This window comes from Canis lupus, chromosome 20 (assembly GCF_048164855.1).
Source record: "Canis lupus baileyi chromosome 20, mCanLup2.hap1, whole genome shotgun sequence".
Classification (NCBI taxonomy): Eukaryota; Metazoa; Chordata; class Mammalia; order Carnivora; family Canidae; genus Canis; species Canis lupus.
In genome coordinates this window covers 16,452,596-16,479,050 of record NC_132857.1, presented here as the reverse complement: position 1 = coordinate 16,479,050, position 26,455 = coordinate 16,452,596, and the positions used below count along the sequence as shown (strand labels likewise).

Here is a 26,455-nt window from a genome sequence, read left to right as displayed (position 1 = left end):
CAACCAGACCAAAAAGAAAAGAACCACTACTGACAAACACCCCAAAAGTTGAATTTTAACTCATAAACACTGACATTTGTTTCATATTTGCAGTTTGAAAATGGTTTTTACAACCATTTTCTTATTCAAAACTTAATGCTATTCCCAGTAAGCAGGACTTATAATCACATCCATGTGATAGGTATGAAGAGGAGATATGTAGTTAAAGGTTGTATTCAGAAGACAGAATTACCTAGTGGTTAAGACCTGGCCTCTTGCCTGAATTCAAGTCCCAGGTCTACCTCCTAAGAAGCTTTATGACCTTCTTTTTTTTTTTTTTTTTTTTTTTTTTTTGCTTTATGACCTTCTATAAAGTCAATTGTGGTTTCAGTCTCAATACCTTTATCTGTTAAAATTGGGATAACACTAGCACCTACCTGATGAGGATGTTCAGAAAATTTTGTAGGATAACCACCTAATGTGCTCAGTATTGTCCCAGGTCTCGATCAATGTAGTTTTACTTTGATTGACTTTGTATTTATTTTATTTTTATATATTTTATTTTTATTACTATGTATTTTATTACTATGTATTTTATTTTTATTACTACCATCATTACACAAATATCCATGATTATCTCAGTACACCTTGCTTGACATAGTAATAAGAGCACCTATTTCAAGTGAATTTTTATACAAAATAATAGCATAACATGAGATTCAACTGTAAATATCCTTATCCTTGTAAGCCAACGTCTGACCTGGCCTTACCACTTTTTAATGTGATGTTAGGTCCAAAGCTTATTAACTTCTTTGAGTCTCTATCGTAATAAAAGCTGCTCTGAGTTCTAAGAATCAAATGCAAAAGGACATTAAAAACTGGAAAGTACTGCACATGTGTAAAGTATTATTAGTACTTAGGAAATAATTGTTGGTGAAGTCGAATCTCACCATAGAACTCCTATAGCGTCTCACCATCTGGTATTACCTTACCAATCTTCAACTGAATTGTACCTTAACACCAATTTCAAAAGAAGGCAAAAGAAAATGCCTTTTTAGGTTTGGTCATTTGTGTTTGCAAACATTTTCCTTTCAAAATAATTTTAGCAAAGTTAGAGACACGACTAGATAACCATCAAGCAAGATACCGCAGTATCTGGTTCATTCATTTCATGTTCAATGTGATCACAGAAGTTAAAATGATGAGACAAAATGAGACCTTTTAGCCAACACATGTGTTTCATTGTATGCTGAGTTGTAAAATCCTGATCTCTGATTTTTAAAGTAATTTCTCTTTTGACTCTTTTCAACAAGAGTAGTTTTGAACATGTGGTAAGGTGTAAAACAATACAGCTTTGGAGGGGTTGTGGTTAGTTCCAGTCTACTTGTGATTTGTTAACAAATATGTCGGCTCCATTTTGATTTGGATCTTTTCAGTTGTTATGAGCTAAAAAGAAATGGCTTCAACTTTTAGATTCTGCATCAGAAATTAGAGCTTCAGTGAGGGGGAAAAAAAAACATCTTGTTAATTGATTGTGTTTATTTGGAAGAGACACTCAAGATTATAGAGTTTACAAAGAGAAGCAACTTAACACATAGCATCATTTGATGAGTATTTACTTAACACTCCTTTGTCCATTTCTAGGCATTGTGAATACAGCAGGGAACAAAACAACAAAAATCTGTGTCCAGTTGACACTCCCAATGTATTATGAAAAGTCATAGAAAAGACAGAAAAACATGTCTTTATGGTTGTATATAAATTTAGCTGAATACTTTAAATTCACCCCTATGTATATGTGTTCGTGAAAGGTGAATGAAAACCTTGGGGTTTATTCAAAGGTCATGGAAGGAAATGTTTCTGTCGAAATCTTAGAGCAGATAAAATTAATACGCTTTCAGTAAATTTGGAAGTCAAGAGTATGCCATAAGGATGACCCTAAGTTCTCCTCTATTCTGTGTATAACTGTTACTTTCATATCAGAATTGGGTAGTTGGAGCCCCCACACCATACTCCCTAGAGTGCTCAGTGTTCTGCCCTCTATACAAAGTCCACTGATGTTCTCACGTGAGGGGTTACACTTAATTCAGGTCCCTGAAATTGCCGAATTCTTTTAAATATTTTATTTATTTATTTGTTTGTTTGACAGAGAGCACAAGCAGGGGGAACAGCAGGCAGAGAGACAGAGGGAGAAGCAGACTCCCCACTGAGCAAGGGAGCCCAATGGAGGGCTCTATCACAGGACCCTGGGATCATGACCGGAACCAAAGGCAGAGGTTTAACAGACTGAACCACCCAGGTGCCCCTGAAATTACTAAATTCTTGATCATGACATTATTTCCTTTTCTCTGACCTCCACTACCACTGTCAAATTGATCTATTCTGGATCACAACCAGATTTTTTTCATTCATGTGTAATGGATCCCTTATCCTTCTACCCAAAATTACTGACTAAAGAGACATAATTCTTGATACATTTTAATACAAAATATTTTGACTCTATCCAAAATTCTCCTCTTCAGGGTAATCAGAGGACTTACTGTCTTCCAATATATGAAAATAAATAAAACCCTAAAGCAAATCAAGGGGCTTATTTCAAGGAAGGCTCAAGATTATTGTTTTTCCTTCTCTTCACTACACACATCCATTTACACACACACATGCACATACACACACGTGTGTACGTATTTCTTAGTAGAAATAAATCCTTTACCATTAGCTTAAGATATCACCTACATTTGTATGACTGTTACTAGGTCACAGGAGAATGTAGAATAAGTTCTTAATGCTTATTATTTAGGTGATACTGGACAAGGTAAACAATATTAGCCTTAGTTTAATCAACTAAGATCTTAGTTTTTAATTTAATAGGCATTTTTTAAAGATTTTATATATTTATTCATGAGACACAGAGAGAAAGGGAGAGGCAGAGACACAGGCAGAGGGAGAAGCAGGCTCCATGCAGAGAGCCCGATGTGGGACTTGATCCTGGGACTCCAGGATCATGCCCTGAGCCCAAGGCAGAGGCTTAACTATTGGGCGTCCCTTTAGTAGACATTTTTGACACTATTTTAGGTTTCTGTAAAATTGAACAGACTTCAGAAAGTTCACATATACTCCCTTTGCCTCTCCTTCTCACAGCCTCCCTATTATTAACATCTTGCATTAATGCTGTATATTTTTTACAGCTGATGAACCAATATTGATGCACTGCTATTAACTGAAACTTATCAATTATGTCAGGGTTCACTCTTTCTGCTGTACAATTATGTGGGTTTTGACACATGCATAATGACACGTACTTATCATTATATCTTAGAGTAATTTTACTGCCCTAAACCCCTCTGTTCTGAGTATGCATCCCTCCCCTGTCAACATACCCTGGCGATCACTGTCCCTATAATTTTGCCTGTCTCAAAACATCATAAACTTGGAATAACACAATAAGTACCCTTTGAGACTGACTTTTTTTTTTATTACGAAATGTGCATTTAAGTTTTTTTTCCATGTCTTTTTGTGGCTTGGTAGCTCATTTCTTTTTACCACTGAATAATGTTCCATCGATTGGATGTAGCAATTTGTTTATCCATTTACCTACGGAAGGATATCTTCATTGTTTCTATTTGGAAACTCTGGATCAAATTGCTAAAAACATTAATGTGCAGGTTTTTGTGTTTTCAGCTCATTTATGTAAATACCTAAGGTTACAAATGTAGGATAGTATCACATGGTGAGACTATACTTCATTTTGCAAGAAACTGCCAAAATATCTCTAAGAGCCTGTAGTATTTTTTCATTTCCACCAGGAATAAGAATTTGACAGTATTCTAGTCATTTCAAAATCACATTTTTCTTTTAATTTGCAATTTCCTAATGACATACTAGGTTGAACATTTCATGTAATTATTTGATATCTGTATATTTTCTTTCATGAGGTGTCTGTTCTGATCTTTCTCCCATTTTTAAATTGGGTTGTTTCTTTTTTTGATTGTTTAGTTTTAAGAGTTCTTTGTATACTTTGGATAAAAGCCCTTTATCATATGTGTTTTGCAAATATTGTACCCCAGTCTTAGGTTTCTCTTTTATTCTCTTAATAAAGTCTTTCACAGGGATCCCTGGGTGGCGCATTGGTTTGGCGCCTGCCTTTGGCCCAGGGCGCGATCCTGGAGACCCGGGATTGAATCCCACGTCGGGCTCCCGGTGCATGGAGCCTGCTTCTCCCTCTGCCTGTGTCTCTGCCTCTCTCTCTCTCTCTGTATGACTATCATAAATAAAAAAAAATAAATAGTCTTCCACAGAGCAAAAGTTCTAAATTTTAATCATACACACAATATCAAGCTTTTATACCATGGATTGTGTTTTGGTGTTGTAGCTATAACTCTTTGTCGGTTACAAAGTCACATTTGATTTTATCCTATAATTTATAGTTTTGTGTTCTTTCTTTGTCTATGTTTTTTCACCAATTCCACAATATCTTGATCACTATAACTTTATCTTGAAGTCTGTAAGGTCACTCCTTAAACTTTATTTTTCTTCTGCAGAATTATATTGGTTATCGAGGGTCTTTTGTCTTCCCATAGAAACTTGAGAATCAATTCATTGAATTTCACTAATTAATTTGGTCAGACTTTGATTAGGGTTTGGTTGAATCTATATATCAAGTGGGTAGAACTGACATCTACAAAATATTGCTTTCTCATCTATGAACATGGAGGATCTATTTATGTAAATTCTTTGATTTCCTTTATTATAGTTTTATAGTTATCATCATATACATATACCTTTCTTCGATTTATATCTAAGTGTTTCATTATTATTTTTTGGTGCTAATGTCAATTAGGTTCTGTTTCTTGTTTCAAATTTTAATTGTTCATTGCTTATATATAACAATGTACTTCTCCATATTAACTTTGTATCCTGCAAACTTGCTACAATAACATAATTTATAGGAGTGTTTTGGCTAATTATTTGGGATTTTAAAAAAACAGCCATGTCATTTGTGAATAAGGAGAATTTTATTTTTTCTCTTTCTAATATGCATGCCTTTTAGTTACTTACAGTGTCTTACTGCATTAGCTAGGATCACCAGTATGATTTTGAATAGGTGTGGTAAGACAGGTTTTCTTTGCTTCTTTCCTGATCTTAGAAGAAAAGCATCTGTTTTTTTCACTATTGGTTATCATGCTACCTGCACGTTATTGAAGATGTTATTCATCAAATTGAGGAATTTCCCCTTATTAGTTTCCTGAGAGTTTTGTGTCAAATGCATTTTCTGAATCAATGGTGTGATCATATGATGCGTTTTTTAGCCTAGTGATATGGTGGATTACACTAGTTGATTTCCAAATGTTGAACTAGCCTTGCATACCTGGAATAAATCTCACTCGATGGAGATTATAATTCTATGTATACATTGGTGGAATCAATTTGCTAATATTTATGTATCTATATCCATGAGACAGACTCATCTGTAGTTTTTCATTCTTGTAATGTCTTTGTATTATTTTGGTTATTACAGTAATGCTGGCTTCATACAATGAGTTAGGAGCTGTTCCCTCTGTTTCTATTTTCTGGAACTGATTAGATAGAATTGGTATAATTTCTCCCTTAAATATTTGGCAGAACTCACCAGTAAATCATTAGGCCTTGCTGTTTTCTGCTTTAGATGGTTATGATATTGATTAATTTTCCTTAATAGAGATTGGCATCTTCAGATTATCTATTTTTCTTTCTTTGAGTTTTGGTAAATTGTGTTTCAAAGAATTGGTCCATTTCATCTAAGTTATTAAATTTGTGAACAGAGACTTGGTCTACAGCCATACCACCCTGAACGTGCCCTATCTTGTCTGTGAACAGAGACTTGTTGATAATATTCCTATCTTTTTAATGTTCATTCATGGGATCAATAATGATAGTCTGTCTTTTATTTCTTATATCAGTTTTTAAGTCTATTCTCTCTCTCTCTCTCTCTCTCTCTCTCTTTCATCTCTCTTCTTTGTTAGCCTGGCTAGCAATTTATCAATTCTATTGATCATCTCAAAAACCAGCTCTTGGTTTCATTAACTTTCTGTTTTCCCTTTTTCAGTTTCTTTAATTTCTGCTCTAATTTTTATTATTCTATTCCTTCTGATTGCTTTAGGTTTACAATGGTTTTCATCCTCAAGTTTCCTAAAATAAAAACTTAGATTATTGATTTAAGATCTTCCTGCTTCTTATATATGTATTCAATGATATAAATTTCCTCTTAAGCACTGCATTTATTGCATCCCACACATTTTCATAGGTTGCATTTTATCTTCACTCAGTTCAAAATATTTTTAATTTCTCTTGAGATTTCCTCTTTACCTCTGTATTATTTAGAAGTGTGGTATTTCATCTCCAAATATTTGCAGATTTTCCAGCAATCTTTCTGTTATTGATTTCCACTTTAATTTCACTGTAGTCTGTGTGAACATACTTTGTATGACTTCTGTTCTTTTAAAATTATTGGTCTAGAATGTGGTCTATCTTGGTGAATGTTCCATAATAAAAAATGTATCTTTTACTGTAATATTCTATAAATGTAAGTTAGAGCCAGTTGATTGATGATGCTGTTCAGTTAAAATATGTCCTTACTGATTCCTGTCTATTATTGATAGAACTCTCTTGAAGTCTCAGAAATAGTGGATTTCTTTTTTTTTCTCATTGCAGTTCTATTACTTTTGCCTCACATAATTTATTTCAATGCTCTGTTATTAGGTACATACACATTACTTCTTGGAGAACTAACTCATTCATCATTATGTAATGGCCTTCCTTATTCCCTTATAAATTTCTTCATTCTGAAGTCAGCTTTGTCTGAAATTAATATAAGTACTTCAGCTTTCTTTTGATTTGTATCAGTGTGCTATTTCTTTATCCCTTTAATTTTCATTATTCTGGCTCTTTATATTTAAGGTGTTGTTTTCTTTTCCTGTGGATCTCATATAGTTTAGTCTTTTCTTTATCCACGTTGTCAGTTTATGTATTCTATCTGTATATTTAGATATATAAATATCAATATACATCAATAATCACTTTAAATATATTTGAAGTTTTAAAAGGATTACTGGCATATTTGGATTAATATTTAATATACCTAATATATGTTTTCTATTCTGTCTTTATTCTTTTTTTAATGATTTATTTATTTTAGAGACAGAAAGAAAGACTATGAGTGGGAAGGGGCAGAGGGAGAGAAAAACAAAATCTTAAGGAGACTACATGCTGAGTGAAGAGCCCAGTGTGAGGGCTCAACCCCATGTCTCTGAGATCATGATCTGAGCCAAAACCAAGAGCCCAATGCTCAAAGGACTGTGCCACCCAGGTGCCTTGTCTTTATTCTTTTTAAAAAACTCTTCCAGTATTTTTCTACCTTCTCTACTTTAACTAAACATTTTATATGTTTTCATTTATCTCATCTCTTTGCATATCAATTATACTTAAAAAATTTTAAGTGATCCCCCTAGAGTTTGCAGTATATTTATAACTAATTCCAAATAACACTATAACTTCACAGATCATGTAGGTATCTTAAAGCAAAGAAACCCTGTTTTCTTCCTCTATGCTATATTAGTGCTGGCTTTCATCTTACTTATCTATTTTACCAAATACACTGCTGCTATTATTAGTTTGGAAAGATCTGTTAAATCAATTAAAAGTAAGAAAAAAAAAAAGCTTTATTTCACCTTCATTTGTTCCTTTTCAAATACTTTTCTTGAACCCAACACTGATCCAAATACTGCAGTTGCGTATAAGAGCTTTAAAAATGTAGTATAACTAACAGGTTTAAGAAAATAGAAGAAGAAATGAACAATATAGATGAAAAGATGAAATCATTCAACAGAGAATATGAATGCATAAAAAATAGACATTCTAGGACTAAAATATGCATGATAAGAAATTCTTATCTGAAGAAATGAATTTAACAGTAGATTGGATTTAGCAAAGGACAGAGCTAATAGTCTGGAAGAAAGTCATTACAGCATATCTACATTGAAGGAAAAAACAATGGGAAGATAAAGGGCCCAGGAGACAAGTAGGCTCAAAGGATTTGAAATGCGACATTTGAGATGCCTTATACATTATTCTTTAATAGAAGCCTCACAGCTAAAACTGTGTTTGTCAGCCACATAATATCCAATATTTCAAATATGTATTGTCTATGTATTTGTCTATATATATATATAGCTAAAGTTGTCTTTGGTGGAAGAAATTGTGCAGAGATATGATGACACTGATTATAGATAGATTTGAAAATATCATTTACCTTTCATAATATCCTATAAATTCTACTCTCATCCATTGTATGCATATTATTAATGGCAATCATTGAAACCATATGCTTGATGAGATTTACATCAACTTCTTATATAGCCAACTTGACCATGCTCTTAGGTTTTATTTTAACTTTCTTATACTTGATCCAATAAACTTCATGATAATGGTGTATATTGTAAAAATGAACTTTTTATTTAACAATGTGTTTGTACACTTATTATTGTATTTAATTCATGAATATTTTTCCTACAGTTAGGAATATTAGACACAGAGTCTGGAGAAATTTGCACAGAAAACTCCAGGTTAAATCTTAGGGATTCTTGAGTAACATTCTTAGCTGTATAAATGGTAGCAAAGAACCATTTGACAAGACATTTCCTTTAGTAGAGCATAGTAGAACATTCCAAGTAAAAGTTTGATCAAAAGTTTCTGCTAGTAAGATCAATTCTTTTATTAGACATTACCACCTACAACCATATGCAACAATTTAGTCTTTGCCAAAAAGGATGTTTACAGTAACTCTGGTGTAAGTTACTATACTACTCTGAAACAATGGGGCTGTTTAAATCCATAAATCAGTGAAAGAAATCAAACAAAGTGTTTTGGAGATATGTAGACATAGCTATGAACATAGCCAAAGAATGAGGTCAATATGTGGTTACAGTGCTTTCATGATAAAATACTTAATGTCACTCTACACAATTTACTTCAAAGAAATATATACTCATGTTTTATGCTAGTTATTAAAACAAACAGTAAATTAGGTTCTAGTTGTTTCTTCTTTCTTAATCTAATTTCTAAAACAAAGTTTGAATTTCTTCATTTTCATAGCTTGAAAGAAACATCTTTGGAGAACTTTAGCTAGAAATGTCTGAAACAAAAGCCCATAGATCAGTGTGGATATGAAACAAAACAAAATGAAAAAAATAAAAGTACCACTATAATGACTGTTTTCCTTGTAAGGAACATATTGCTAATGTGTCTTGAAACAAAAAGTAAATACAACAGAATCCTTAATATCATTCTTTAAAAGGAAAAAAAAAAACATCATTCAGAAAGTGCAAAGTGAAGTAACATTTAAGTCCAAGTTAAATTGCCTGAGCCAGAGAACACTCTCTTCAAAAAGAAAAGATTTCTCATGATATAGAAAATACTTTGGTTTCCTTAGATTATTTTTTATTAAAAAATAATAAATTAAAAAAAGATAAACTGCATTTCTCCTTGTTACACTCCAGAGTCACAGACATAAGAAAACCCTTGTTACACTCCAGAGTCACAGACATAAGAAAATAGTTTATAGCTCTTTTCTAATCAACTTTTTTTTGAAGAATGATAAGTGCACATTTTTCTCAGCTGAATTTCTGACTTATCATTGAAAAGTTAATTTCAAAAATGTTCTTATTAAAGACATATAAATGTTTGTATCTGCAGACAAATTTTCACATATTCTTGGAAATAACTAATCTCCAATGGATGATATATTTCTAGAAACTTCAGTCATAATCAATCTCATCATCTTCAATAGTGAAATATTTAGGGATTTAAAATGAAATATTAATATACTTGATTCCTTGACTACACTGGTGAGAAAGATACAATTTTTGTCCTAATGCTGTAAGTAATTTATGGCATTTATATTCCTGGCAAAGAAAACAAGGTATAACTATATTCCAATTTCAGGAAATAATCTTTAGAAAATGACAAGTATTAACGCATTAATATGAGATTCTACTACATGCAGTTTGTGGTTACATCACTGATTTAAAAATCAGGGCTGGTTCTATTAAAAAACAACTCTACTTTTTCTGCATGTTTGCCATTGTTATTCAAAAGTCAGGTATTTGGATATTGTTAAAATTGAACATTTAGCACTCATTAGAAAACTTGTGTGAGAGATTCAGCAAGTCTGGAGGAAGTAAACTGGGTGGGTGGTATGGCTGAAGAACATTGTGCCAATTATCTCTGCTTTGAAAACAACCCCTCAGCTCAGAAATATTAATTCTGAGATTAATCTAGTAAATTATGTGATTTTTGGCTATGTGTGTTTATGTATTTGCACGTTACTGTTTATGTTTTTATTTGGTAAATGTTACATGTTCATTGTAGAACATAAGGAAAATATAGAAAAAATAAACAAACAAAAATCATGTTACTTCATCTGGTAACATGTTTCCTTCCAATTTAATTATATTTATTTTTAATTTTTTTCTTAAAAATTATTACAAGGTACAGGTAGTTTGATTTTCAGGCCCTCCTTTTTAAATTCTATTTTGGAGTTGATTTAGGTTTACAAAGTAGTTCCAAAGACAGCATAGAGAATCCGTTTCATAGACCCTTCATTCACCTTTCTCTATTGTTAGGATCGTATCTAACCATGGTACATTTGCTAAAAGTAAGAGATTCACATGATGCAGTACTGTTAACTGAACTACAGACCTCACTCAAATTTCACTAATTTTTGCACTAATGTCTTCTTGCTGTTCCAAGATTCAGCACAGGACACTACATTGTATTTAACCAGGATTTTTTTTAAAAAACTTAAACTGTATTGTGCTTGCTTCTGTAGATGGCTTTTTATTTTTATTTCTATTATTTTTTATCTTTTTTCAAAGACTTTAATTATTTATTTGAGAGACAAAAAGAGAGCACGAGCATGGGGGGGGGAGCAAAGGGAGAAGCAGACAGGCTGAGCAGGGAGTCAGGTGACATGGGGCTTGATCCCAGGACCCTAAGATCATGACCCAAGCCAAAGGCAGATGCCTAACTGACTGAGTCACTCAGGCACCCCTATTTTTATCTTTTTAGATGGCTTTTTAAAATGAAGACACTGATGTCTGCTCAGAAAAAAGGGTGCTGATTATATAATTAAGAAAGTTTCCTAGGGGGGCGCCTGAATGGCTCAGTGGCTGAGTGTCCACCTTTGGCTCAGGTCTTGATCCTGAGGTCCTAGGATGGAGTCCTGCATCCAGCTCCCTACAGGGAGCCTGCTTTTACCTCTGCCTATGTATCTGCCACTCTCTCTGTGTCTCTCGTGAATAAATAGAATCTCTAAGAAAAAAGTAAGAAAGTCTCCTAGGAAAATAACTGTTGTCATAAACAATTAAGAAAAAAAAAAAAGGTGTGGAAAAAAAAAAAAAAGGTGTGAAAAAGCTGATCTCTATTAAGTGGAAGAACCGGATTTAACATTCCAGAAGGAATATACTTCAGTCAATCCAAAGAGGACGCAGAAAACCTGATGAGCCTCAGGGGAAGGCTTAGAGAGTTCCAGAAATGTTAATATACACTATTGGATTGTTGCAAATTAAGCTATAGATAAAAGATTAATCTAGTGCCCACTCTGGGATGAACCAAATGAGAAGAGAAGAGAATGAAGACAGGAATTTGCATTTTCCATTAAGGAGTTTAGTTTATCGATACTGGCAAGAATTTCCCCCACAGATGATTAGAAATGAAGCTAGGAAGTATGTTATACGATAGTAATGACATTACTTTAGTTTATCTCAAGGTGAAATCCTATTTCAAACCCCATACCAAGGATTCTAAATCTTTTTCCCCAAGTTTATGTTTCATATTGAACTCTGTGTTTTTTTAAGATTTATTTATTTATTTGAGAGAAAGAGAAAGAGAGAGTGCAAGCAGGGGGAGGGCAGAAGGAGAGAGAGGCAAAGATAAAGGCAGAGAAGCAGACTCCCTGCTGACCCTGGAGCCCAGTGCAGATTTCCAACCCAGGATCCTGAGATCATGACCTGAGTTAAAACCAAGAGACAAGGGCTCAACTGATTGAGCCATCCAGGCACCCTAAACTCTGTATTTTCATCAGAATATATTATTTTGTAACTTACTAAGATTAAGACAATTGAAAATGCAAAACCCAGGAAAGAAAATGATTATTTCTCCTCCTAATCAAAGGGGAAAACATAAAATAAAACTGCCTGATAGAATTCATGTTCGGCTTAAAGTTCAGGATTCTCATTTTAAAGTAAAATCAGCCAACACAATGATGTTTAAGTGCTAGTTTAGCTGGGGTTTTTTACCCTGTTTTTGTAGTGCTTATCACATTAAAAAATATGCATACATGAATGTAGAGGGCAATGAATTCTCACAAAGCAAACACCTTATAACCAAAACCAGGTCAAAAAGCAGACTATTGACCTCATTCTCCAAGCTTTGTTTGTGCCACCTCCTGATCAATAACCTAATTTCTTCCCAAAGTGAATTACTATTCTAATTCCTAGTATGATAATTTGCTTATTTGGGAATTAATATAATTGGGGTCATTCAAACTGTGTACCTTAGTCTCTGGCTTCTTTCTTTCAATATTATGATTATAATATTAATCTATGCTGTCCATACAGCTGCAGTGAACTCATTTTCATTGCTGTATAGTACCAACATTTTACAAATAGTCCTTTATTTATTTCCCCATTTTGCGAGTATGAATAACTGGATGGTTAGCGTTTTCAGCTATTAAAATCATAGTGGTATGAATATTTTACATGTGTTTTGGTTTTGCATATGTATGCATTGCTGTTAGTATACACTTAACTGCCGGGATTTGTTTTACACTGTGACTATGTTCAACAAAACAGAAAATGCCAAATACTTTTCTGGAGGGAATATACCAATTTATTCTCCCACAAGCAGTGTATAAAAATGCCTGTTGTTCCACACCATCACTGATACTTTTAGTTTTTATAATTTTCTATTCCTGTGAGGCTACAGGCATGTTATTGTGTTTTTAATATGCCTTTTCATAATGAATAATAATGACGAGCAAATTTTCATCTATTTAGTGGGCAACTGGGTACACTTTTGGTGAAAAGTTGTACAATAAGTTCTTCAAATATCCTCTATATTCAGGCTCTCTTTTCTATTTCTCAAAAATGTCTTTAGATGTAGTAAATATTATCAATCTTTTCCTGGAAGTTAGTTTTTTTTCTGTGACTCCTTTAAGAAGTTTTTCCTGATCCTGAGGTCATGAATATATATCCTTACACTGATGTCTAAAATCTTTTTGATTTTGTTTTCTATGTTTAAATGCACAATCCACTTGAAGTTTGTTTTATGTCTGTGTGTGTACGTGTGGTTTGAGTTCGTTTTCCTTAGGCATATCCAATTGACTCAACATCATTTATCAAAAGCACCTTCTTTTGGTGCTCTGTAGTGACATTTTTATCATAAATCAAATTGATGTATGCATGGTTTGTTGAAATATTTGAATATTCCTTGGAAATACTATCTGGCCTAACTTAACATAGATTTATAATATTTTGTGTCATCTATCACAGCAAATTCTTTCACTTCACAATTCTTTAGCCATGTCTGGGCTATTATTAGACATTTGCATGTCCATATAAATTTAGATACATTCTGTCAATTTCCATAAGAGACCCATCGATATTTTTATTGTAATTACATTGAACGAACAAATCAATGGGGAAGAACTGTCACCATTAAATACTTTTGTATGCATGATATATCTCTCAGTTATTTAGAATCTTTTAAAAAGCCATTCCTTAATAGCATTTTATAGTATTTTTATTTAGAAGTCTCGTACTTCTATTAGCTTTATTAGAGCTAATGATAGGAATTCTATTATTAAGGACATTTTAAATGACCTGATTGACATAAGAACATGTTTAATGATGGTGTCATTATCTGGAAGTCTCTTTATTAAGAAATAAAAATAAAAATGAGACGATAGTTCACACCAAGCCACATTGGTTGATGTAATTAATGAAATATTAAGGAAAGCGTTTTTCATAAATTGCTAAGGACCAACTTGCAGAACATAATGTAGAGCCAAATTTTATTTATTCCTTATTGAGAATGGAAAAAAAAGATTTGTAAAGCCACCTATCAAATAGTAAAATAGAGTAATAATAAGCCACATTTTTTGGAACAGAGACTAATTTATAGGGATTAATCTCCAGCGAAAGTTTTTGTACTTTCGCCCCAAGCCCTCAGCTCTCTATCACTATGTCTTTCCTCACTTTGAAATGAAGTGAATTGCATGTTTATAACAGCAGACAGCATCTGAAGTTATCCCTTCTTTGTACTCAGTCTTGTTGAATTATGGGGGAAATCAGTTTTTAAATAATTTTATCTCCTCTCAGTCAAATGATTTCTCATTTAACTAGTAATATCTATTTGTCCTTTGTGTAAACAGTGACTTCCCTTCTGGTTAAAAATTATTCAGAAAACATTGTATGCTTATACCTATAGGCTATGCTCTGTCAAAATAAATTTATTAGTTCTATAGAAAGACTACAAAACACATGAATAAAGAAAAAATATATAAATCCCTCCACTAAAATAGTTATAGTTTCGTAGGAGATATGACAACATTGAATAATCCCAGAATTGCAAAATAAAACAATACTCTTTAATCAGCCACTATTGAGCATCCCATGTGCCTAGTCATCAGAAATTTCATATAAGTTCTGAGACTAAAAACTAAAAACCACTAGCTTTTTAAAAATTTCTTCTAGAAAGTCCTTTTTGGATTGTTTGTTTATAAAATACTCTACAATAACATTGGTAGTTTTCTATAGCCAAATAACTAATTACAGACACATAGTCAAGAAGTTTTAGACAAGGCTGCCAACTTCCTTTAGATACTATTATCTGTTTCTACACTAGCTACTCTGAAGCCTCGCTGCTACAATCTCTAATATCATGGTAAATTCAGGCCTTTTATGTGATCAAGGCCTTAGAATTTATGGTGAACATAAATTTGAAGAAAATTCTACATAAATAGTAGATCGCTATGATGTTGAAATTCATGGGGAATGGAGTAAATTGAGCTTGTAAATTTTTTAAATAAATGTTTAATGGATGCCTACTTTATAACAGGAATTTTGTTAAATTGTCAGATGAATATATTATTGTTCCTAAACTGCAATAAACAGAAGACAAAGGATCCATATGTATAGCAATTATAAACATGTGAAAAATGTGAGCTTAATATATCGAGGAAGAAATAAAATACTTTTAATGAAGTAGAGTACTAACATATGCCTGGATCAATTAAGTTTGGCTTAGTAATAGAAAGGTAAGATCGACTGAATGAAGATATTGACTAGTAAGCTGTGAAGTCTGGGTTTAGTTCTTTGTGACCTGTAGCCACAATAAATTCGAATAAGGTAATGCCATTATTAAGGATATAATGTAAAATATTTCTTCCTCTTTTTTTCTAAGTAATCTTTTTATATTCTTTTGTTTATTGACATATAAATGATATACAGAAAACCTGGGCATATTTAATGTATTCAATTGGACGAGTCTGGAGATAGGTAGATATCCACCAATCTATAACTACAAACAAGGTAATAAGCATATACCTATCACTTCCAAAAGTCTTCTCTCCTCCTTTTATTTACTCTTTTTTTGTTTTGTGTGTGGTAAGAACACTTCCTAAAAAAATTTTAAGTGTACAACACTGAATTGTCAGCTGTGGGCACTGTTTTACCATAGATTTCTAGCACTGGTTTGTCTTGCATAATTGAAACTATAGTCATTGAACCTGAACCACTGAACAATTCCCATTTCCTCTCCCAGGTGGAAACCACCATTTTATTATATTTTTCTACAAATTTAACTATCTCAGTTACCTCAAATGAGTGGAATCGTAAGAGATTTGTCCTTCTATAACTGACTTTTTTCATTTAATATAAGATCTTCTAAGTTCATCCAAGTTGTTGCAAATGACAGGAATTCTTTCTTTTTAAGGGGTGAATAATGTTCCATTTTATGTATATATCACATTTTTATCTACTTATCAGTTAATGGACATTTAGATTTTCTCCATATCTTGGCAATTGTGAACAATGCTGCAATGAACATGGAGTGCCCATATCTCTTCAAGACTTGATTTAAATTCTTTTGGATATTTATCAAGAAGTGGAAATGCTGAGTCATATGATAGTTCTATTTTTCTTTTTTGGGGGGGATTCTCCATACTGTTGTCAATAGCAGCTGCACCATTTTACATTCTCATTAAAAGTGTAGAGTTGTCCCAATTTCTCCACATCCTTACCAACTATTGTTGTCTTTTTTTTTTTTTTTTTTAATAACCATCCTAACTGGTGTGAGGTGATATCTCATTGCGGTTTGATTAAAGGTGTATCTCACTTAGTTTTGATTTTGAATTTGATGATTAGTGATGTTGAGCATCTTTTCATATACCTGTTGGCCATTTGTATATTTTTAGAGAAACATTTAAACTCTTAGCCCATTCTATGATTTTTTGTTTGTTTATTTGCTTTTTGTTATTGAATGTAGAAGTTCTTTATATATTTTGTACATTTATATATTTTGTACATTAGCTCCTTAACAGATTTATGGTTTGCAAATATTCTCCCCCATTTTAGAAGTTGCTTTCATATTCTTTTGGTTATTTTCTTTGCTTTGCAGAAGCTTTGTAGTTTGATGTAGTTACATTTGTCTATTTTTGCTTTTGTTGAGTGTACTTTTGGTGTCATATTCAAGAAATCACTGCCAAAGCCAATGTCAAGAAGTTTTTCTCTAATATTATTCTCTAGGGATTCTACAATTTCACATCTTATGTTTAAGTCATTAATACCTTTTAAATTATTTTGTTGTATGGTGCAATATAATGGGTCTAGTTTCATCCTTTTCTATGTGGCTATCCAGTTTTTCCAGCACCATTTGTTAAAGACTATTTTTCCTTATTGCATATTTTTGGAATTTTGTTGAAGATCAGTTGACACTTTATGCATGGGTTTATTTTTAGAGTTTGTATTTTGTTGCATTAGACTAAATGACTCATTATATTAGCACCATACTATTTCAATACTGTAGTTTTGTAATATTTTTTGAAAACAGTAAATTTCCATATCAATTTTATTATATCCTAACAAATTTATCCCTGAGTACCTCAAAGCAATTTTTTATTTATGTCTTTATTATTGCCATATTATTGAGAGGAGTAAAGTTTACTGGCAAAACTCCAGAGTCTTTCAGATCTAAATATAATTTTATAGTTCCTTACTAACTATGCAAAGTTGATATCTCATTGTGATTTTGATTTGCATTTCCCTGGTGGCAAGTGATGCAGAGCATTTTCTCATGGGCTTGTTGGCCATGTGTATGTCCTCTTTAGTGAAATTTCTGTTTATGTCTTTTTCCCATTTCATGATTGGGTTGTTTGTTTCTTGAGTGTTGAGTTTAATAAGTTCTTTATAGATCTTGGATACTAGCCCTTTATCTGATATGTCAGTTGCAAATATCTTCTCCCATTCTGTAGGTTGTCTTTTAGTTTTGTTGGATATTTATTTTGCTGTGCAGAAGCTTTTTATCCTGATTAAGTCCCGGTAGTTCATTTTGCTTTTGTTTCCTTCGCCTTCATAGCTGTATCTTGCAAGAAGTTACTGTGGCCGAGTTCAAAATGGGTATTGCCTGTGTTCTCTTCCACAATGAGATACCATACCACCTCATACCAGTGAAAATGGCAAAACTAACAAGACAGGAAACAACAAATGTTGGAGAGGATGTGGAGAAAGGGGAACCCTCTTGCACTGTTGGTGGGAATGTGAACTGGTACAGCCATTCTGGAAAACAGTGTGGGAGGTTCCTCAAAGAGTTAAAAATAGACCTGCCCTACAACACAGTAATTGCACTACTGGGGATTTACCCCGAAGATACAGATGCAGTGAGACTCTGGGACACCTGCACCCACAATAGCCAAACTGTGGAAGGAGCCTCAATGTCCTTAGGCAGATGAGTGGATAAAGAAGATGTGGTCTATATATACACAATGGAATATTACTCAGCCATCAGAAAGGACAAATACCCACCAATTGCTTCGATGTGGATGGAACTGGAGGGTATTATACTGAATGAAGTAAGTGAATCGGAGAAGGAAAAGCACCATATGGTTTCACTCATACGGGGAATATAGGAAATAGTGAAAGGGATGATAAGGGAAAGGAGGAAAATGAGTGGGGAAAAATTAGAGAGGGAGACAGAACATGAGAGACTCCTAACTCTTGGAAATGAACAAAGGGTAGTGGAAGGGGAGGTGGGTGGGGGGATGAGGTGACTTGGTGATGGACACTGAGAAGGGCACTTAATGGGATGAACACGGTGTTATAATATATGTTGTCAAATCGAACATCAATTTAAAAAATGGGAATAAACAAACAAAAAAAACTATGCAAAATTGGAGAAGTATTCAGCATCCTTGTGGTCAGTTTTTCAAGAGAAAATTATAAATACTAGTAAATCCTACTCATAGTTTGTTCTTGGATACCCATTCTAATAGACACAGTGACCAGTCAGTTTAGAAAGCTCAAATTGTAGTAAAGGAACTAAATCAACTATGGTACATGTACCAAATAATTTCTCCGATTTTAGGTGACATTTGATTTTTAAAAGTCTTCTTTTTATAAATATAGAATTTGATGATTGGTTATCTGTATTTTCAGATGGTATGGTGGATATTGCTAATATCATACCATTTGCATTTCATATATTTCAAGCAAAATATTATTTTAAACTTGGCACATGGTCTTCCAGAATAAAGACTTCATTTGCCACCTCTCTTGAAGGTAGTTGTCATGGAATAATTTCTGGGCCAGGAAATTTGAAAAGAAGTCAGAAAGCATCTATTCAAATTTCAGTCATGCCTTTCAAACATAAGAATCTCCCATTCCTTCCACTTCTCTCTAGAGTTTCATATATCACACATTGGCCCCAGAAGATAAAGTGACATATGCCCATGGATTGCCTTATGGTTCTGACATAATCATTAGTAATATCCACAGTTCCTGTCTCTTAAGAATTAAATAACTTCTGTATTTTTATTTAATTAATATATTTCTGTCTTGTTTTTTCACCTGGAATCTAGTAGAAAACAGTAGTTAAAAGCATACACTGAGGGATGCCTGGTGACTCAGCAATTGAGCATCTGACTTTGACTCAGAGCATGATCCCGGAGTCACGGGATCAAGTCCCACATCTGGCTCCTTGTGTGGAGCCTGCTTCTCCCTCTGCCTGTGTCTCTGCCTCTTTTTCTCTCTGTCATGAATAAATAAATAAAATCTTTTAACAAAAGCATAAACTGAGTTCGAATATGACTTTCACCACTTACTAGCCTGTGGTCATGGGCAACACAGTCGATTTCTCTGCTTCAGTTTTATTTCTATAACATAAGAACAATAACTACCCTCCCTACTTCACAGGGTTGTTGTGAGGATTATGTAAAATGTTTCATATAAAGAATGGTACCTGTCACATAGAAATTTCTTTATAGCATTTGCTATCCTCATCATCAGTCATCATCATCAAATTCCTTAATCATATTGTTACATAGATGTTAAATAAATATCTATAGATTGGATTATTTAGCATTTTTGGTCAATAATATGGCCAAAACTGACTAAAAATATATGTCATTTTGGGGTATTATTTTGTATCTTAACTCTACATTGCACTACAGTTTGGATTTAATAGTCAAATAACAGCCATCTAAGTTATCTTCCACCAGACCTCCAAATAATTTTATAGCATGTAAATTCCTGTACTAATTCTTGTTCTGCTTAAACTTTCTTGAGTATTTCTGTTTTCTGCAATGAAATTGATGGACTAACACGTGTACCTCAGCCACAGTCTAAAAATCAGAATATAGTTATGAGTCATTAGAAATCCCAAATGCTCCTCTACCCTCTCTTTTGTAAGATGCAAAGCCTGGAATGGTAATTACAATTCTATCACATACATCATCTTAATATTTAAATTATATGTAGGTATTTTCATTTATTCTATTATTCTTTAAAATTCCCTGCCAGAACAATATTTTGACAGATGGAATAATAAAAATAATGGGCATAGGTGAGAAGTACATTTCATTTCACTTACAGATATTACCTGACTAGTAAATAAATGTTTCCATATTGCTAATTTATACCTCCCTGAATTACCATTTGATACTACGATATTTTAAAATCTGTAGTCATTGATAAAAATATTTTGAAGTTCTATACTAACAATAGAACTGTTCTTTTAGAACATTTTTAAAAGATTATTATTTTGTATTAGAGAGAATAAGAATTCAGTTTGTATTGAAGTTTTTTTTCTTTCACAAAACAATTCTCAATGCAAATTCCATTATTACACACATATTATTTTCAAGAAGTTTCACACACCCTAAATAAAATCTAACAAGCTTACAACCTTAAAAATGTAATCAAGACTTGATTTGAAATATATAAAAATGTATAATTTAAAAATATAAAATTTACTTCTACAGTGAGAGACATAATTTATGTAGTTTTATATTAACTAATATAAGCCTTCAGCAAAAAGTTTTATTAAAATATATGTTAAAGGGAATTATAATTTATAAATTTTAGGAATAATTTCTAACCAAACACACACATACACACCCCAGACACACACAAGGAAAAACTATCACGAGGAGGACCCTGAATAATTCTCTTACTCTTACAGTATGTCATACAGGATTGAAATAATTGTGAACTATGAACTGTGTTTACTCAAACTCTACATGTTTGTGATGCAGTATCAGTTAGAACTACAGTGCCTAAAATTATTATTCCACGTTCAACACTGCTATAGACTAAATGTTTGCATCCCCTCACTCCTGTCAAATTCATACGTTGCTGCCTTACCCTCCATGTTATGGTACTAGTAGTTCCATCTTTGGAGAAGTGATTAGGTCGTGAGGGTGGAGCCATCATGAATGAGATTAGAGTTCTTATAGAGGAAACTTCAGAGAGCTTCCTCGCCCCTTTCTGCCACATGGGGGCACAGGAAGACAGTTGTCTATGAACCAGGAAGTGGACCCTCACCAAATCTTTTGGTGCCTTGATATTGAATTTCTCAGTCTCCAAAGCTGAGAATTAAATCTCTAGTCTTAAAAGCCACTCAGTCTATGGTAGTTTTTTATAGCAATCTGAACCAAGACAAACACTACCTATGTGATTTTGGACAAATTACTTTTAATCTCTCTGTGCCTCATTTTTTCCATCTTTAAATAGGAATAATAATAATATCAACTTATGTAGTAATTATAAAAATAAATTATACATTAATGTTCATAAATAGTAGCCATTCTATTTGTTTTTCATTGTCCATCTATCCTGTCTAAAAGGCCTTCCTAGATTACCTCAGCTCACACTAATTTCCCTTTTATTGGCAATAATATGTACTTATATTAAATATATATCACCTGTTATTTAACTCAACTCCCCGTATGATTGATATGAAGGCAGAGACCTAATAAGGTATAAACTTCATACCACATACATGTGCATTTCTTATCTTTGGCTCAATATATAAAAGATCTCAGTATTTCATTGCTTTTCTTGGATAATATCAAAGTAACCAAAACTCTATGAAAGCTAAATTTACACTGGAAAAATCTCTGAGTACTTGTCAGAAAATTATACTATGAGGTAAAATGGTGATAAGTAATATTGTCTATATTTGCATCTTTAGTATAGTGACATTTATGGGAAAGCCAATCCTTTCACTCCTCTACTCTTTAAATAATAAATGTGGAGTGGTATAAGTGAATTATGTTGTATAAGAAATTAAGTATTATTGGTTCATTATTAATCAATGAAACAATTATTTGACTTTTGTACTTGTATTTTAACTGAACGCAAAGTATAAAAAGGAATTGCACATACAATAATGAAATGTGTACTTTAATTGAAAATGGGAAGAAATAAGGAACTTTCATTAAGCTGTAGAATAATTGCTTCATTCTCCAGCATTTTTTCCAATCCATAAATTGTTTAACTAAATCAACTAAAGTTTAATACCACATTGAGTTCTTATTTGTGTGTAAGAGCTATTGCTTACCTTTTGTGATTTATTTTCCCTTCCTGTGGCATTACTGCAGGGAAAAGGTGATCTAGATCTAAATATAATAACTATTTTTATAGTTAATATCCATACATTGCTCAGGTCATGAACAAAAATAGGTTTCCATACATTGGCCTTAATAAAATTTCAAGGTAGTGTTATGAACCACCAACCATTAACTTCTAATCTTTTGCAAAGTCAATAGAGTGGACTATATTTTAGATCACACAATATTGGAGTGAGAGATATGGAACATTGGAAAATACATTTGCATTTGTAGAACATAACTATGAAGTGAAGCTTTTGTACTTTAACCATGTGAAAATCAGTTTTATAATAAGCAACATACATAAAATGGTATGTTGGAGATGTTTCTCTTGGACCAAAGGCAAGTATTGGTGAAAACAAAAATTTTAAATACTATACAATATTTAATGATCAAATTACAAAAAGTGTAAAAATCATTAATGTTATTGACAGTCATCTCACTGTGAGTTGATAAGTCATTTACACAAAAGCTCTGGAGAAAAATGCATTCCTAGGACAGATTCTGCTTGATGGAGAAAATAATGCCCATAACCTGCATGACCCGATTTGAAATGTTATATATGGCATGCTAACGTCTTATAACATATGTATCACCAATTCTTCTCACTATTAAAAAAGGAAAAAAATAGGAATACATTAATAGTATACCTTGCCATTTCTATAATTAAGAATAGCACGAAATTAGTTGACAAACCACTTGTCTGTTACTTTCTTTCTGATTTTTTGAAAATCCTAATATAGTAACATTACTGTAATGAACCTCACTTCAATGAAACAATGAAAAATAATTTGCATCTTAAGTAGTCCTGACATACATGACTTCTTCCGATGTAAATTGCTATAGATAAGAGTACTCATTTTCATTGCAAATCCTTTCAAGCATATGCTTAGGAATAAAACAAAACAACTTTGTGTAAATTGTATTTTATAAGAAAGGATGTAGAACAGGGTATGAATGTATGTAATTTAATGGAAATGCTATCACTAATGGCATAGATTGCCAAATGCAGTTCACTAGTCTCCAGAAGTTGTGTTTACTGCCTTTTTCCAAAGTAACTTAATGGATTTTTAAAACCGTGTCTTCAGTTACATTGCTCTTGTTAAATGGAAAGTTTAATTTTAAGCTTCTCCTGATTTCATTTAGTGGAAAATCTCTTTGTATAATTATACAGCTTTTTTTATTGAAAATATCTTTTGCAAAACTTTGTTATGTCAGTTTCTCTGTCTTTGGAGTTGATGGAGGAATTTTAAAAAATGAAAAGTCATGTTTTGACCTTAAGGCTTCCACCTTATTTAGGTACATTACTAGAATTACCTCTGTTAAACAGCTCCAGACTTCTCAGACTGCATAAGATTTAACTAAGGAAAGAGACTGCATTGTAACATAAAGAATTTTTATAAACATGTCTCGAAATAATGCTTCCATATATTTTTATTTATCCAATAAGTATTTATTGAGTGCCTGCTATCTATTAAGCAAAAGACCAGGAATTGAAATAATATAGATAACGATAGGTTGGTCTCATAGACTATTTTGTGTTGCATGATTTGAGAAATTTTGCATATAGAAGTTATAACTTTATTTTCTGAGTTCTAGTAATTTTTTATTATAAATGCTTATCCCTTACAAAACAATGAAAACTCAAAAGTAATCTATGTCAATAAATATAAATGTGTCTGATTCAAAACTGTATACACACTATCTCTCATATAAATCAATTACAATGACGGAAATGAATAAAAATGGTAACTATATAAATTGAACACACAGCCAGGGAGACAACTGAATGTGAATCATCTGCTGTTGACATTTTTTTTTTCATTAGCATAGAAAAGATAACGTAGACTTTTAGAAAGAGAATGGAGGTGTGGTAATTAAAAGAAAGTTTTGAGAAAATCATGATTACAAAATGGAGAAGAGATTATGACCTAGAAGTAAAAAATCTGTCCAGAAAAGCCCCTATATGATTTTTTTTTCCCCTTGAATGGACCTTGACTCCGAAATGTTAAGTGTGCTAACTGGTAGATGTGAACTAATGAGTCTCAAGGAACAGAGATTAATTCAGGATTTGTAAATCGAACAATTGGAACTGCTCACTACCCACTCAAACTTAACCATCAGGTCTAAGAGCAACAAGTATCAACTCCCCAAAACCAATCCCCTCAAAAAAAAATCACAGATTTTCCAGGAGAACTAGGGGTTCTAATGTGGACCTGATGTGCTACACCAAGGTATCTGTATTTGCTCCTTGAGTTAAATATGCAAATATCAGTTTCCTTTTCTATCACTCTCAAATGAAGATTTACCTGTCAAGAAACCTAACCCACGGATAGAGTTCATAGTCAGTTTTATGTTGCGTTATTTTAAGTATAAAGGCCAAAGAGTGGCCACTGAACTTTTGTAAAAGCTTAAAGATTATGTTGAACAGTTGCCAAAACATTACTTCAGAGGAAACAGAAGTTAATTCAGAATAGAGAAGAAAACCTTTAAGAATAATGCTAATTGTTAAGTGTGGAAAAATTTGGGAAAATATTGCATTTATTACCACTCACCACCAAAATAAAAAAAAATTAAGAGCTAAAAGTAAATCCCACTAGGACTATTATAGGGAATGAGGACAGATGGAAGGGACAGAGACAGTATTCATCTAAGTCTCATCTGTACTACTTAATTTTATTCACATGCACATATTAACTTGATTTATGATTAATTAAATTAATTAGATTTAAAAGTGATGAGTTAATTATTATCTCTTTAATCTACTAAAGCATAAGCTTCACAAAAGGAAGAATCATATAAAATCTATTTATCACCTCATTTCTAGTTTTTAAAGTATCTTGTTTTTATTTTTTTATTTTTTTAAATTTTTATTTATTTATGATAGTCACAGAGAGAGAGAGAGAGAGATCGAGAGGCAGAGACACAGGCAGAGAGAGAAGCAGGCCCCATGCAGGGAGCCCGACGTGGGACTCGATCCCGGGTCTCCAGGACCAGGCCCTGGGCCGAAGGCAGCACTAAACCGCTGAGCCACCCAGGCTGCCCACTTTAAAATATTTTCATGATTATTCTTTTATTTGTTCTTTTTTTCTATCATTTACTTGGAAGTTTATAAATGTCCAAATATTTGGGCATTTCATAGTTACACTTTTGTTTTTACTTTCTATTTCTTTAAATTTCTAGTTCAGTTCTAGTCAGAAAAAAGATTTGAATGATTTCTATCCTCTGAAATTGTTAAGTGTTTCCTTAAGGCGTAAAATCAATTTTGATACAGGTTCCATGTGTAATTGAGGAGGTATGAACTATGTCAGTGTTGGGTGTAGAGTTAGGTCAGTTATGTCAGAACTGTTATCTTTGTTTTTTAAACTTTAATTCTTGCACAAAGAAAAATTTTTAACCTTCCCTACATTTTAAATTCTCATTGATCTAATATTTAGTGAAGTATGCCTAAAAGCAGTATTTAGTAGTGGTTTTTGTAATTTGTTATCAATTGGCTTAAAATTGACAATTTTTGTCTTTGAATAATTATTGGCTCTGTTTATATTTAATATAATTACTGATAAATTATTGGTCTATATCTGATTTTTTTTTGGCCAACACAATGACTCATATAAAATATTTTTTCACCATATCATTATTTTTAATGTCCAACGTTTATAATATGAGGGCCAGGGCTTGCTCCTCAACTCAAGTTTATAAATTTTAGATTGGCTTGTGACGCCAATAGGGATACTTCTTCTTGTCTAATTTTGTTTCTGGGAGGACTTCATTCAGGTCCTCAATGGTCATCTGATCAAATGGAATTATGTTCTTCATCTTCTCCAGTTCTTTTTCATATTCTTCGATCCTGGCCTTGTGGGGGACAAAAACTCAGCACAGCTTTTAACATCTTCTTTTTCCTCAACATCCACCTGGACAGTGTATTTATCCTCTGGCACAGGAAACTTCAGGGCATTAAACTTCTTCTCAAAGTCATCTACCAAGCCAGCCTTTGCCACATTGGCCTTATAGTAAGGCTAGTCAATAGCAGGTGGTTTCTCAGGAAGAGTAGCCAACCTGGAGGTAAGCATCTCATTCCAGGATTTCAGGGAGTTGGCAATGGCCTTCTGGTTTCGGGGTATGATCTCCCCAAAAGCTACCCAGTCAATGGTTTTTAGAGCAAGTTTTCGCCCAGCCATCTTGAGATCCTTCACCGACCCCAGCGGCCCACAGTCCTCATTAAAAATATTTAAACAATATTTTACCCAGGTTCTTTTTACTCAAGTGAGTGGATGAAAA

At 32.8% G+C, this 26,455-nt stretch overlaps 1 long non-coding RNA gene across 1 annotated transcript in view; it reads right to left on the bottom strand.

Annotated features, from left to right (window-relative positions):
• LOC140611694 (uncharacterized) overlaps positions 1-26,455 on the bottom strand; it is a 754,568-nt gene that overhangs the window by 39,456 nt on the left and 688,657 nt on the right. The gene's annotated exons all lie outside the window — the stretch shown is intronic.